Source organism: Camellia sinensis, chromosome 7 (genome assembly GCF_055761805.1).
Source record: "Camellia sinensis isolate YWXY chromosome 7, ASM5576180v1, whole genome shotgun sequence".
In the NCBI taxonomy this organism is placed as follows: Eukaryota; Viridiplantae; Streptophyta; class Magnoliopsida; order Ericales; family Theaceae; genus Camellia; species Camellia sinensis.
In genome coordinates this window covers 191,519,095-191,533,250 of record NC_138967.1, presented here as the reverse complement: position 1 = coordinate 191,533,250, position 14,156 = coordinate 191,519,095, and the positions used below count along the sequence as shown (strand labels likewise).

At 41.7% G+C, this 14,156-nt stretch overlaps 1 protein-coding gene and 1 long non-coding RNA gene across 13 annotated transcripts in view; both read left to right on the top strand.

The window, feature by feature from the left end:
• LOC114319984 (uncharacterized) overlaps positions 1-14,156 on the top strand; it is a 281,641-nt gene that overhangs the window by 153,747 nt on the left and 113,738 nt on the right. The window lies entirely within an intron of this gene.
• The window catches only part of LOC145788823 (uncharacterized), a 283,308-nt gene that overhangs the window by 164,271 nt on the left and 104,881 nt on the right, over positions 1-14,156 (top strand). The gene's annotated exons all lie outside the window — the stretch shown is intronic.

Below are 14,156 nucleotides of genomic sequence, written 5' to 3'. Positions count from 1 at the left end.
CAAACAGTCCGAAATTGTTGTTGTTGTTGTTTTTTTTTATTATTATTATTATTATTTTCGGTTTGAATTTGGCGTATTTTGCTTAATTTTTTTTTTTTATTTTGGGTTTGGATTTGGCGTATTTTGCTTAAATTTTTTTTTTTAATTTATGTTTTTGTCATTTTTATTTTTTTATACATTAATTAGTTCTTGTTCTTTAATTTACGTTTTTTGCCTTATTTATTTTTATTAGTATACAATAACATTTTATTTATTTATTTATGTGTTTCATTTATTTGTATATTGCGTGGCGACTGGTAATTTATGTTTTCATGTTTTTTTTTAAAATGTTTTTGAATGAGGCGTATTTTTGTCGTTACTTTTTTTTAATTTACGATTTTGTCATTTTTTTTATTCACTCACATTAATTACTTTTTATATTTCAAAAATGAATTTTCACGTGTTTTATTTATTTGTAAATTACGTGGCAAATGCTAATTTCTGTTTTTTTTTTTTCCTTTTATTTTTGGATGAGGCCTATTTTTGTCATTTTTTTTTAATTTACGTTTCTGTAATTTCTTTTTATTTGTATACATTAATTTGTTTTTATATTTGACAAATGGGCTTTTTTTTTTGCAAATGGTTTTTTCATGTGTTTTTTATTTTTATTTTAATTTTAATTTTTTTATCGTTTTCTGTGAAATGATAAAAAGTGAGGTTTTATTTTATTGTCATGTGTATTTTAAATAATTTTATTTTAATTTTAATTTTATTTTAATTTTAATTTTATTTTTATTTTTATTTTAATTTTAATTTTATTTTTATTTTTATTTTTATTTTAATTTTATTTTTATTTTTATTTTTATTTTTATTTTTATTTTTATTTTTATTTTTATTTTAATTTTAATTTTATTTTAAATATTTAAATAATGTAAATAATCTAAAAAAATTAATAAGTAAAAAATTTAAATAAATATTCAAAAATTTTAAATTGTAAAAATTTTAATTATTTAAATATTCAAAAATTTTAAATAATTTAAAATGTTAATATTTTAAATTTAAAAACAACTCTACAGTCAAATCGTAACCAAACACATAAAATAAAACTCAATTAATAAATTAATTTTAAAACTCATAACCAAACACATAACTCGAAACTCCATACTACTTTCACAACTCTACACTCAAATCATAATCAAATACATAACAAAAAAATTAAAATATTTATAAATATTTTTATAAATTTGAATTTATTTTTATAAAATATTTTAACAAAAAACAAAAAAATGTTTTTAATTTTTTTTTTTTTTCAACTTTCTTTGTTTTTTCTGGGAAAAGGTGTGTTTTGGGAAAGGGTTTTTTTTTTTTACTTTGTGTGTGCTGACGCTGAGGCGAAAGTGAGGTTTCATGTAGGGGTAGTTTCGTAAATATACCTGTGAAATGAGGAAGCTTCTATTTGCACACATAATATACACTTTTTGCACATTCTCCTCACTACATTTTTTGCACATCCTCTTCATTAAGTGTGTGTATAGAGTGGGTTTGGTGTGTGTAAATAGAAGCTCCCGTGAAATGGTTGTTGCCAAGCTCCTGCCAACCTTTTGTCTCCATGTGGCTAAATTAGACTTTTTTGTCCATATGTGGCTAAATTAGCCCCAACTTTGCTTCCCAAACACCACCTAAGTTTGAGTTTATCTCAAAGACTTTAGGCCCCGTTTGTTTTCAGAGGTAGAATGGAGGAGATTGATAGTGAGGGGATTGATAGCGAGGGGATTAAGTAAAATTGTATTTGTTTTGATGATAGTTGTTAGTGTAGGGATTGTTAAATTATTTTTATATAAAATAAATATAAAATACAAAAAATACAATAACATTAAACATTAATGTTTTAAAAAAAATGCTCAACATGTAAAAATTTTTAAAGAAATAAAAATAAAATAAAAAAATTTCAAAAATAAATAAAATAAATAAAATAATGATTTTTACTTAACAAAAAATACAAAAAATTAAACATTAATGTTAAAAAAAAATGCTCGACATGTAAAAAATAAAATAAAAAATAAATAAAAATAAAAAATTTCTAGTCCGCCGAACTATTTTTCTAATACCAAGTCCTGGAGGCCCATCCGAATCTCATCTGCAAAGCCTATCCTAAGCCCTTCGGTTTAGCAGTCCCTTCCTCAACTCTGTAAACAAATAGCACATTGTGGACGTCCCTGAACGTCCCAGGAGAATCCCCCATTTTGTTCATTGGGCTTACTACAGTTCGGACTCAAATGTCACGGTTCTTAATCTGATCTCGCAAAGTGCAATGCGAGATTGATAAATCACCAAATAGTCCAAGTCCGGCAAATCGTTTTGGAAAATTGATTTTTAAGAAAGAAGTGCCAAACATGGACAGCTTTGCCAGATAAAGAGTCGCCACCTAAATATTTTATTTTGGGAGAATTTAGGAAACCCTGACTCGTTGCCTAAGGCCACGTGTCCGTCATCACCAAAGTTGCCTCGGCTCAGGAATTTGGGTACGATTGGGGAAGGTCAGCTATGAGCACCCCCACTCGCCCAATCAAAGATTGGCCACTACTAAGCATGATATCTTGTTTTTGAAAACACATGTGTTCTTATTCCGGTTATTAGCCCAGAATTTACTACGTGATGCGCACAGCATACAAGTATAAACTAAATCGCCTAAATTGGAACAAAACATTTCATGTTCGTTTATTTGAAAATGGTTTGATGGTGCTACCCGCAAGTAGGCTAAGACGTGGATTTGCCGCCCTCAGGTGGGTTTAGAAAAACATGATTTTGCCATTCTCAAGTGGGCTTAAAACGCACATTTTGATGAATTATTTCAATTCAAGTAATCCAACCTTCACCCACAGACATTCAAGCAGTTATATCACATAAGCAAATAGCCTCATGGTAAGCATGCAATCATGGCAATCACTCATACACATGCAAGGATGCTAAAGCATAAACACTTACCGAGTACTCCGAGCCAAAGAAAGAAGCTAATCAGAAATCATGCATGAGTCCTAACTATACTGAGATGCCTAATGCAACACATGCAAGAATGCAACTAAGATAGGCTCGGCTAATCTAAGAATGGCATGTGAAATGCGACAACTCCATATACGTATTCAAGTTGGAATGGAAATACTATGCAGTTAGCATGATGCGCCGAGCCTGGTGCGTGCAATACGAATGAATGTATGCAAACATGCTATCATAAGTATGCTAATTGAAACATGTCCTAAACTAATCATCATAAGCTAGTAAATAAAAGGGAGAAAGAAATGGGGGTTGGAAGACATGCATCACACACACGCACACTTATTTACAACATTGCCCCCTCGGAGGAGGGTTCGAATAAATAATACAGAACCAGCTAGCTAATCTAAGCTAATCTAATTAAATTAGTTATTACACAACCGAAATGAATAAGAAATTACAGCTAATTATTACACAACTCTAACTAATTAACAACTTAGCTAAGTAAGCAATTAAAACTAGCATGCAAACTACATGAAATGGACTGCCTCAGCTCTGCCTTGGATGATGAAGGATGCATGCATGCTCGAATTGCCTTGCCGGGAAATGCATCGCGATGCCCTGACTCGCCTTTGTTTGCAATTGATCTTAGAAACTTGCACAAAGCTCCAGAGAGATGAAACTCCACCCTGGGAATCTGTGAGAAGGCTGCCGACCAGCTATTGGCTAGGGAGACCACCTGCCGACCACCTTTTGTGGTGGAAACCAAAAAAAGTGGTCGGCCTGCCAGTAAATCTGGTCGGCCGACCAGTTTCTTCTCCTGGTTTCTGGTTTTCTGCAACAAAGGGAAAGAGAGAGGCACGACAAAGTATTTGCAACACATGTGTGCGCGAACACTCTCCCCATCATTGCATAAGCTCAAGGAAGTGTAGTCCTCGACCCTCGGGCCACCAATCACGCATCTCGATGCATGATGGCCGAGGAGTCGAACTGCACGACTCAATGTGAAATGAATGCACATACAAACACACAAAGCCAACAACTCTGTCATGGGTAGTGAAGAGTGTCGGCGATCGGGAATTGAGACACGTTTCATCACTTTGAGTATGAAACGTCCCTCGTTTCCCGTGTTTGGACTAACTCCTATTCCAAACACAATGCAACAAATAAGGCATGCACAATGCGACTCTAGCATGCAAATGCAATCCTAAGGCAATGCAATTAAGTGATGCAAACATGCAAGGGATAACATGCAAACATGCAACTAGCATACACAATGCTACGAACTACATGGCATATGCAATGCTTACAACACTAACATGTACAATGCACATGGAAACCAACACACACAATGCGATGAGCATAGCATGCACGCACAATGCAATGACCAATCATGCAACAACAAGGCATACTTCAATGTTATGGACTATATGGCAATACTCAATGCAAAATGGACTTAAATCGAAATGGATAGGCCTTAGCCAGGTCCAAATCAGTGGCCAAAGATGATGAAAACAAGGCCCCGAAACACATGCAAACATGCACAATGTAATGGACCAAGCTTAAGGCACAAAACACAATTTTCCAAATGCATTGAAATGATGAAACATGGAGTACAATGGCATATATTCCAGCTCTGAAATGGCATATAAAGTGACTCCAAAATGACTCTGAATCATGCAAACAACTCACATGATGCATGTTGAATGGCTTAAGCATTGAAACTAGTGAAGTGTATTACACCATAGGCATGCAAGGCAATACTCAAATGGCCAAACCAACTCCAAACAGACCCTATGTAGGCCCAAAACAGTAGCAAAATGATTTGGGATGATGGCTCGAAATGCATTTAAATGAAGCTTATGCAATGGCTCACAAACAAGGCATAATGATGCAACTCTCAAACACATTGAAGGAGTGATAATCATGAGAACATGGCATAAGTATAAGCCCTAAAATAACATTCCCTATGATGCCAAAACATGCAAATACCTCAAGCAACGCATGCAAGGGACCCCAAAACTCGAAACTAGTTAAGGCTATCACACTACAAGCATGCATGGCAAGCATCATTCGACCAAGAGGCCTCAAAACAGAGCTAAGGCAGCCCAAAATATGAACAAAATCAGTTTAGAACATGGCCAAAATATGCTAGCATGGTGAGCCAAAACATCATGCATTGTGAGCTAGTAAACATGATTTACACTACAAGCATATGAAGCATGTGAGAGACTACTAAACCAGCCCAAAATAGATTCATGGCATGTCAAATGATGACCAAAAATCCACTGAAACATAAACAATACATGCAAGAATGACATGCTACTTTGATGAGTTATGAATGGAAATACACTACACATGCAAGAAGCAAACAAAAGGGGGCCAAACCAGCCATGGATAGAGCCTAGGCAGGTCCTAGAAGTCACCAAAAAGTGCCTGAACTAGGCCTCCAAATGATATAAACATGTGCTCCTTTGATAGGCCAAATATGCAAGCAAACAAAACCAAAAGAGAGGGGCTCACCCTCCTCTAATTTTAGGCCTTAAAACTACATGTCTACCACTGAAAATCTACTGGATTTCAGTGGCTAAAAGGGCAAGCAAAGAATAAATCAAAGGCCTTTTGGCATGGCACAAAACAAGGCCAAATGAAGCATGCAAGAGGGTAGGTGACCCTCAACACCAAAAGGGTCTTAAACAAACATGTTGAGCACTTAAATATGAAGCTTTTCTCAGTTGAAAACAAAGCTCAAATATGCATACAAGTATGGCTAAGACAGTGATCAATACAAAGGTTAAAAAGGGAGAAAAGAGGTTACCCTTGAAGCTCAGCAAAACCAGCAGATTTCTCAACCAAAAACCAACCTTTTAACCTCCCAAAAAGTCCTCCAAGAACCTTAGTTGAATGGTGGGGTGGATGGTTAAGAGTTGTGATGCAATGGATCAAGAACTACACACACTTTAAGGCCAAGATATAGAGATATAGAGAGATATATATGCCTAAGCCTTAAACCAAAATTTACAACCTGGTATAAGGAGAGAGAGAGAGAGAGAGAGAGAGGCCCTCTCTTATAGAGGTTTGAAGCTAAAGCTTCTCCAAGAAGCTAAAAACTTGGTTGCAAATCCTCCATACACGTGTATGGAGGATACAGTCTGTGCCTTCTAGCTAGCACAGCTGGCATCCACTCAATCTGACAAAGCAGGCAGAAAGCAGCCGACCAGAAAAGGTGGTCGGCCAACCATTTTCCCTGGTCGGCCGACCATGGGAAGTGGTCTCCCACACAAAAAAGTGGTCGGCAATGGATATTGGTGGTCTCCACACTGAAATCAAGCTAGGGGTATGGTGGGAGACCAGTAAATGTGGCCCAAAGACAAAGAAAACCAATTTCCCGACAAGAAAATTGGCTAGCGGGGAGAAAAGTGGTCTCCAAGGAGAAAAGGTGGTCTCCCACCCTTGTACTACCTCCCAAACAAGGAAAACAAGGTTCATGCCAAAAATGAACCAACACGGGTGCAAAACGAGAGTTCGGGAGGCAAAGCACGCAGCCGGGAGCCTCGAAAACTGGCTGTTGAGCACCAAAAATGGCGTGCGACCACCAAAGTGGTCTCCCTGGCCACAGTGTCCCTCTAGATAGAGGAAACAAGGTGTGTTCCAAAAACCGTGCCAAACGGAGAATGTTAAGCAGTCCCAAGCCGAGGCGCGCGGCCGACGGCTTCGAAAATCGGAAACTAGTCTCCAAACGGGAACAGTGGCCTACGACCACGAAAAGTAGTCTACGACCACTGAGAGATGGTCTACAAAACCTCTCCCTCCCTTCGAAAAGAGAAAACAAGACCTGGTCCGTAAACCGAGTCAAAGCACAAAAAAAGTTTCGAGGCCCAGAGGCAAGGCTCTCCACCAAAACTTCGAAGCTCGAAACGAGCACAACATGCACTATCACCGAGCGCTCAATCGATGACATATGAGTCTTAAGGTCGGTCAAAAATGGGGTGTCTACAGTTGCCCCTCTTTGACAAAACTCGAAAGTCATAACAATGACGGGAGTGAATGTCAAAGCCCAGAGACGACCCATTTTTGACAAGGCCGAAGACTTAGACAAACATGCAAGATAACAAAGAAATGTGCCCGCAGGCAGGGGCAAAATGCAAGAGACATGCACAAAGCCGGACATAACTTATGATCATGCAAAGAGAGCTGCAATGAAGCAATCATATACAAATCTAACTACATTTCATGCAGAAAGGATGTAAGAGAATTATTCAATTCTCGTTACATCTCACGCGGAGAACATACAATACCTGTCCAGTTCGTCTGGTCTCGCCAATCTCAAATGAACCGTACATACAATATTGTGCCTGTAAAAGAAAGAAATTTAACAGGTACAATACTGTTAGAAATATGCATAGCAATGCAAGTGAAAAGTGCGTGACAACGCAAGCAGAGAGGTGCATGACAATGCAGCCTATGTGTGACGCATAACAATGCGAGCGAAACACGCATAATAATGTAGGGAGAGTGCGTGACAACGCAGGTAAAATGCGCATAACAATGCGGCTGACACAAGCATGACAATGCAAGTAAAATATGCGCGACAACACAAGTAAGGAGTGCATAACAATGCAATTGAGGCATAAACACATGTGAGCGAAGTACACGCGACAATGCATACAATGTATAAAGCAAGATGTAGACACATGTAAGTAAAGCATACGCGACAACGCATGCAATGTGTGAAGCAGGAATTGAACACATGTAAGTAAAGCATACGCGACAACGCATACAATGTATGTAACAGGAATTGTACACATATAAGTAAAACATACGTGACAACGCATACAATGTGTATAATAGGAATTGAACACATGTAAGTAAAGCATACACGACAACGCATACAATGTGTGAGGTAGGAATTGAACACATGTAAGTAAAGCATACGCGACAACGTATACAATGTGTGAGGTAGGAATTGAACACATGTAAGTAAAGCATACGCGACAACGCATATAATGTGTATAACAGGAATGGTGTGCGCGACAACGCAAGCGAAGAAAGTGCATAACAATGCAGGGAACATGCGTAACAATGTAAACAAAGCGTGCATAACAATGCAAGAGAGGTATAACTTTAATAGCATGCTTGAAACTAAACGCTGAGTAAAGAAGTGCAAGCCTCAAAAAGGGCAACTCAAACGCGACCTCTGATTTACTTCTCGGAGGGGTTACAACGTACTCAAAAAGATACACCTTGCTCTTGGTGAATAACGACAAGCTACACGTCGAAGACTTGAATCGAAGTTCCCGCGGAGACATTTTGCGCCGAAAAGTGCACTTTTCTTGTACTTTCTCGAGAGCCAAGGACTCCAATCATCACCAAAATGCACAGGGAGAGCAAAAGGACTTTGGAGACCACCCCTGAGGGCCACCGACCACCTGGAACTACCACCAACTAGTTGTTGACCAACAAGTGGTCGGCCAGCCAGAAAAACTGGTCGGCCAACTAGTTTACAAAACTAGGGGCAGTTTTGACTTTTCATGCTCGGTTCTTCAAGTTCACACATCCAAATCAGATTTGCTCACACCTCCAAGGTCGAAATCAGCTCTTCTTGCTTCCTAGACCATCTTCTCCCTCAGATCTGCACTTTATACGCATTTTCCAACGCGCCATGCGAAATTGTTTCGCGAAAACTTTCGATTCTCTTCACTTTGGACCGATTAAAATTTGATTTCAGAGCTTCTTTTTCCATTTTCACCACTTGAGGTATGTTTGTCTCGAAGTTTGGCAGATTTTCTCGGGGGTTGACTTTTGTTGACTTTTTCCTTTCCCGAGAGTTGACTTTTGTTGACTTTTTGCAATTTTGGCTAATTTCGCTCATTTGTGCTCATTTTTGCAAATTTCTTTGGATGGCGGATCCCTTTCATCATGGCGGAGGTCCTCCACAGGCCGGGGACGAGCCAGACATCATGTCATTGCCTCCGAGGATTCGTCCTTTCGACCCGAAAAGGTACGACCCTCAGGAACACATCCTACCTCCTGCTACCTTTTATCATTTTACCGACTTCGAGCGGCGAGCACCCCTAGATTTGCTGCTTCGGGAGCCGGAGTCCCATTTATCTCACCAGGCGTGAGAGGTATGTACTTCACTTTTATATTCTCTGCAATGTATCTTTGCATTTCTTGCACACTTCATGTTTTCGCTATGTATTATGTCTGGCTTATCGCGAACACATTTACACACGCCATCCGGTCCATTTGGCACACAACTCATTTTCGGGCACACAGCTCGTTTCTCGGACACACAGCTCGTACATTTCTGAACACGCAGTTCATAGATTTTCATTTCTGAACACGCAGCTCATTCACTTCATTTGCACGCAGCTTATACATCTCTGAACATGCGGCTCATTCACTCCGTTTCTGAACACACAGCTCATTCACTTCATTTGCACACAGCTCATACATCTCTGAACACGCAACTCATTCACTTCATTTTTGAACACACAGCTCATTCACTTCATTTCTGAACACACAACTCATTCATTTTTGTTCATTCTGAATGCAGGTGTTTTCTCGTTCTACACGAGGTCATGGATCGATCCTTGCCAGGGAGTGGTATGTGGAGCTCCTAGATACTGTTCGCCATATCGTCGATGAGGCAGGATTCGGACCTTTCTGTGCGGGGCTATCAAGTTACCCGGCGAGTAGGACCCTGATGGGGGCTCTTGTGGAGAGATGGTGGGACACCACCAACTCGTTCCACTTTTCAGCTACTGGGGACATGACGATGACTCCATACGACTTCTCTATGCTGATTGGCCTCGACGTGGCCGGCCGACCGGTCCCCTATGACGCAGATATGGGCGAGTGGGAGGCAACTTAGATTCATCTACTGGGAGTCTGCCCACCGATCGACAGATCATCTGGTAGAGTCAGGTATACCTGGTTCCCCGTGCAGTACAGGGGAACTTTGCCCGAGACTGTCAATGAGATAGAGCAGTATGCTTGAGGGTTTTTGATGTTCCTCCTCGGGACCACTTTGTTCTCCGACAGGGGGAACACTGTTGGACTTTACCTGCTCAGTGCTTTGGTAGACCTATCACAGGTCAGCCAATATGATTGGGGGGGCGCCGGCCTCGCTACCTTTTACTGTTATATGAGCGCGACCTCCCACGGGCGAGGGAACATAGTAGGGGGTTACTGGAGAGCCTGGGAGGTACATTCTGCCCTCTTGATTTACATTTCTGCTTTTCATTATCTGTACACTGCACACGGCACACATTACTTTCTGTATTCTACATTCTGTACTCAGTATTTTGTATTTTTTGCATTCCCATTATCTGTGCACTGCACACGGCATTCTGTACTTTTTGCACTCTGTATTCTGACAGCCACTGTCCTGTTTTCCACAGCTATGGATTTATGCATACTTTCTGACGTTGGCCCCAGAGCTCGAGGTGGAGGTACCTCTAGAGATCCCCTACTCTCGCAGATTTGAGGGTCGGTGCCGGCCGTGGCCTTGGGAGACTTTGCCATATCTCTGGCAGTACTTTGACACCGTTCGGGCGACGGAGGTAATCCAGAACTCTCAGTCTTTCATGCTTTCAGCTTTGATTTTCCTGGCATATTTATGACATCTAATCAGTTTATGTACTTGCCATCCACAGATTACTTGGCAGCTATGGGCACCTTTGCTAGGAGATACCCAATTTCGATTCCCTGGGGGATGGGCCGCTTCTTGATACAGGGTTTTATTTGAGGAGCCAGTTGGCAGGGCCTGGTTTCTGGGGGATCGTTTCTTGCGTCAGACGATGGGCTGCCAAGATCAGGATATCCCCTCAGCACCTCTAGAGGACATGCGGTCCACTGAGAGACTCACTCCCCAAGAGGTCGAGGTCGAGGTCGCTTTGCTGGGTAATGATGCTATTCTGTTCCTGGAGGAGGGGGAGTACGCGACCTACCGCCATACGTACTTGATGCCCCCACTGGCGGGTGTCCATACTCCCACAAGGAGGGCTGCTAGTGCATCATTATCGAGTCAAGTCCCGACTGCGGATACCCCTTCGACTAGCAGGGCCGGCACATCGAGAGTTGGGCTGGACAGATTCCTCCGACTTATCAGCATGCGGGATGGCCAGATCTCCTGACCGAGCTGACAGAATGGCGATACGGGACATCTTACCTGATTCCATTTGAGCCCCCATTGACCGATCATCGATATGTCAGTGACCCTGACTCACCGCCGGTATGTTCCACGTTTTTTCAATTATCACTCAAACATTTAGGCATTCACTTATTTACTGATGACTTAAGCTTGCATCTGCAGCCTCCCAGAGAGTATTGTGATGGGTTACTCGGAGTGGTGGCCTCACTCGAGAGCATGGTGCTGCGGAGGGAGACATTGTTGTTCGTCGCCGGCGTTATGGTACTTCTCAATTTTCTTGCATTTATCATACTTTTGATGACATACGGAATTTTGAACATTTCACTGCATTGGTCGACTGCATGTGTAGAGCACATCTGACGCACAGCACATCCATATACTGTATCTGTATGCACACAGCCCGTGTAACATTCTTGCATCTACGTCTGATATACATATTGGCTAATGCACTCAAATTATCCTTTTCAGGTCCCATCACTACAGGCCGGGCCATCCAGGCCTTCTCGAGAAGCTGGGAGACGGGGCTCGTCTCACAGCTGGGGCAGACATAGAGCGCCTATCAGAGATGATGAGGAGTCCAGTGAGGAGGAGGCTGCGTATCCTCAGTCGGAGACATCCGCAGGCAGAGAGGAGGACTCTGGCTCCGGTTCTGAGAGTGGAGGTGATGCTGGGGAGGATCCCGAGGATGATAGCTCCGATTCGGATGATGGTGCTGGTGGAGGTGGTGTAGAGGCTGCTCATGCGAAGAGGATGAAGAGAGCCTCCCGATCTTGAGCCCGACAGCACTGATGCAGATGTTCCTGTTTTATTTTCTTTTTTACTAGTAGTTGTAGCATATTGTACAGTATTAGGCAGTTTTATTTTCCTTAAAACTTGCACCCTTGTTGTAAAATGTTGTAACAAAGAAACATGATGGAATGAAACAGCTTTTGTTCAAAAAGTGTTGTATTTTGTATTCTTAGCATCGCATCGCATCATTTTGCACAAAAATGAGATTGAATGGAAATTGATCCCCGTGTATTACCAAGTCAGGTAGTGAACCGACGCAACAAGCTAAACTACTCAACTCACTTAAAAACAAAAACTCAGCAAGTTTACAACTCGATAAACAAATCTTGACAACTTGATAAACAACGAGCAACAATTCGATAAGCAAGCCTAACAACCTGATAAGCAAAACTTAACAACTCGATAAACAAAGAATGACAACTCGATAAACAAAGAACAACAACTCGATAAGCAAAACTCATTTTGGACAAACGGAGTGACGGAACACATCCGAAACAGAGGTAAACTCGAACCTTCAGCCCTCTCAGCACACGGGGAAGTTAGAGACTCACTCCTGGAGGCAAGAAACAGCTGGAGACCAGCTTTTTGGACATGGCCAACCAGTTTTTGTTTTGCAAACCAGATATGCGATCGGCGAACTGGTGACCTCTAGATTTTTGACACGTGTCCTCCAAATAGTGCCTTATCCTCCATAAAAGTTCCAGCTTTGTAGTTCTTTCATTCCATCTCGGTTTTGCATCAAAATGGAGGCATTTCTCATCCAAAATCTCACAACTTGGATTGCTACCTTAGATGGCTTGGAAAAGTTAAACTTTCGGAGTTTCGGCATAAATGCACTATTCACACTGAGTCGCACCCCGCTGCACTTTCCGTTCCTCCACGTCGCGGCAAGGTTTTGGAATCTGGTAACACATGTCTTTAGCTTTGGCAGGCAAGAGATGTGTCCTACCTTTGAAGACTTCCAAGCTTTGATGGAGTCCGAGCGCAACGAAGAAATTTTGCCCCAGCTTCACTTCGGCCACGCCCAAGCCTTAGGATGAATGTGTGGGCTCACTATGCACGACGCTCGGTCTTTGATCCGCGACAGAGAATTGGACATCCTCAGCTTGATTCATCGTTTTTCCAATGCCGGTGACCGCGGCGACCATCATTGGCGGGGCTTTCGGCAACATGCCCTTTGCTTGTGCATGCTATCTCACTTTTTGCTTGCCCCAGACTTCAGCGGGTTTAGCATTTGTCTAATCAAAGTTGCCCAGGGCTTGAAGGAGGGCAAGAGCTGCATTGCCATGACATTGGCCGAGACATTGATGGGCTTGGATGCTTTCCATCGCCGAAAGACAACCAGATTTGCAGGAAGTCCGCTACTGCTACAGGTAATGTTTCCCACCCTATCTCACATATATATTGCTCACATCACTCGGCCCTCGGGCTTTGTTTTTTTCTTACAAAACCCTTTCCTCACTTTTCTCTCAACGTGCACCTCTCTATTCTTTAATCTCTCATTTTTCATCCCTCCCCAGGTGTGGTTGATGGATAAGTTGCAGGTTGTGGACTCATGCCCCACATACTCAGCTCGCAACTATCTCTTCCAGCAACGTCTGGTCGATGCCCTTGATGAGGGATGGTGGTTCGAGTGGATGTGCAGTTTGTCCGCGGACCGTATTGCTTGGCATTGTCCTTGGCTCAATCTACCGGCGATGAGCTACAGTATGTCCCGGCAGACTGGGATTCAGTTGATTGGCCTAACACACTGCGTGTTCTACTTTCCTTTCCGGTTGCAGCGCCAATTCGGCCATGATCAGATTTGCCCGGCAGAGGGAATAGAATACCCAGCTGCATTTTCGGTCCGAGGCGCGCAGCTTGCTCGATATGCCATGGCATGGAGGATGAGAGAGCTTCTGGCCCCCGCTTCCACTTTCAGTTGCACCTTGTCTGATGAGTGCATAGATTGGCTCAATAAAGAGGCACAGATCAGGCCCAGCTTGGCGTCAGAGGCTTCAACCAGCTCTGGGAGGGGACGTAGGAACACCTGACTATGCCCCGGATTTATTTGCCTTTAATCAGAACTTTCAAGTTTTCTTTATGAATGTTATAAAAAGCAACTTCAATTTGTGTTCAAGAGCAAGAGAACTCTGTATTGAAATCAATGTAATTGAAGGTTGTGGGTACTTAAAATTTTTCGTTTGGTCCAAAAATGGTCTAAGTTGTAAAAAGATTAATTTGAGCAAAATCAACTTTT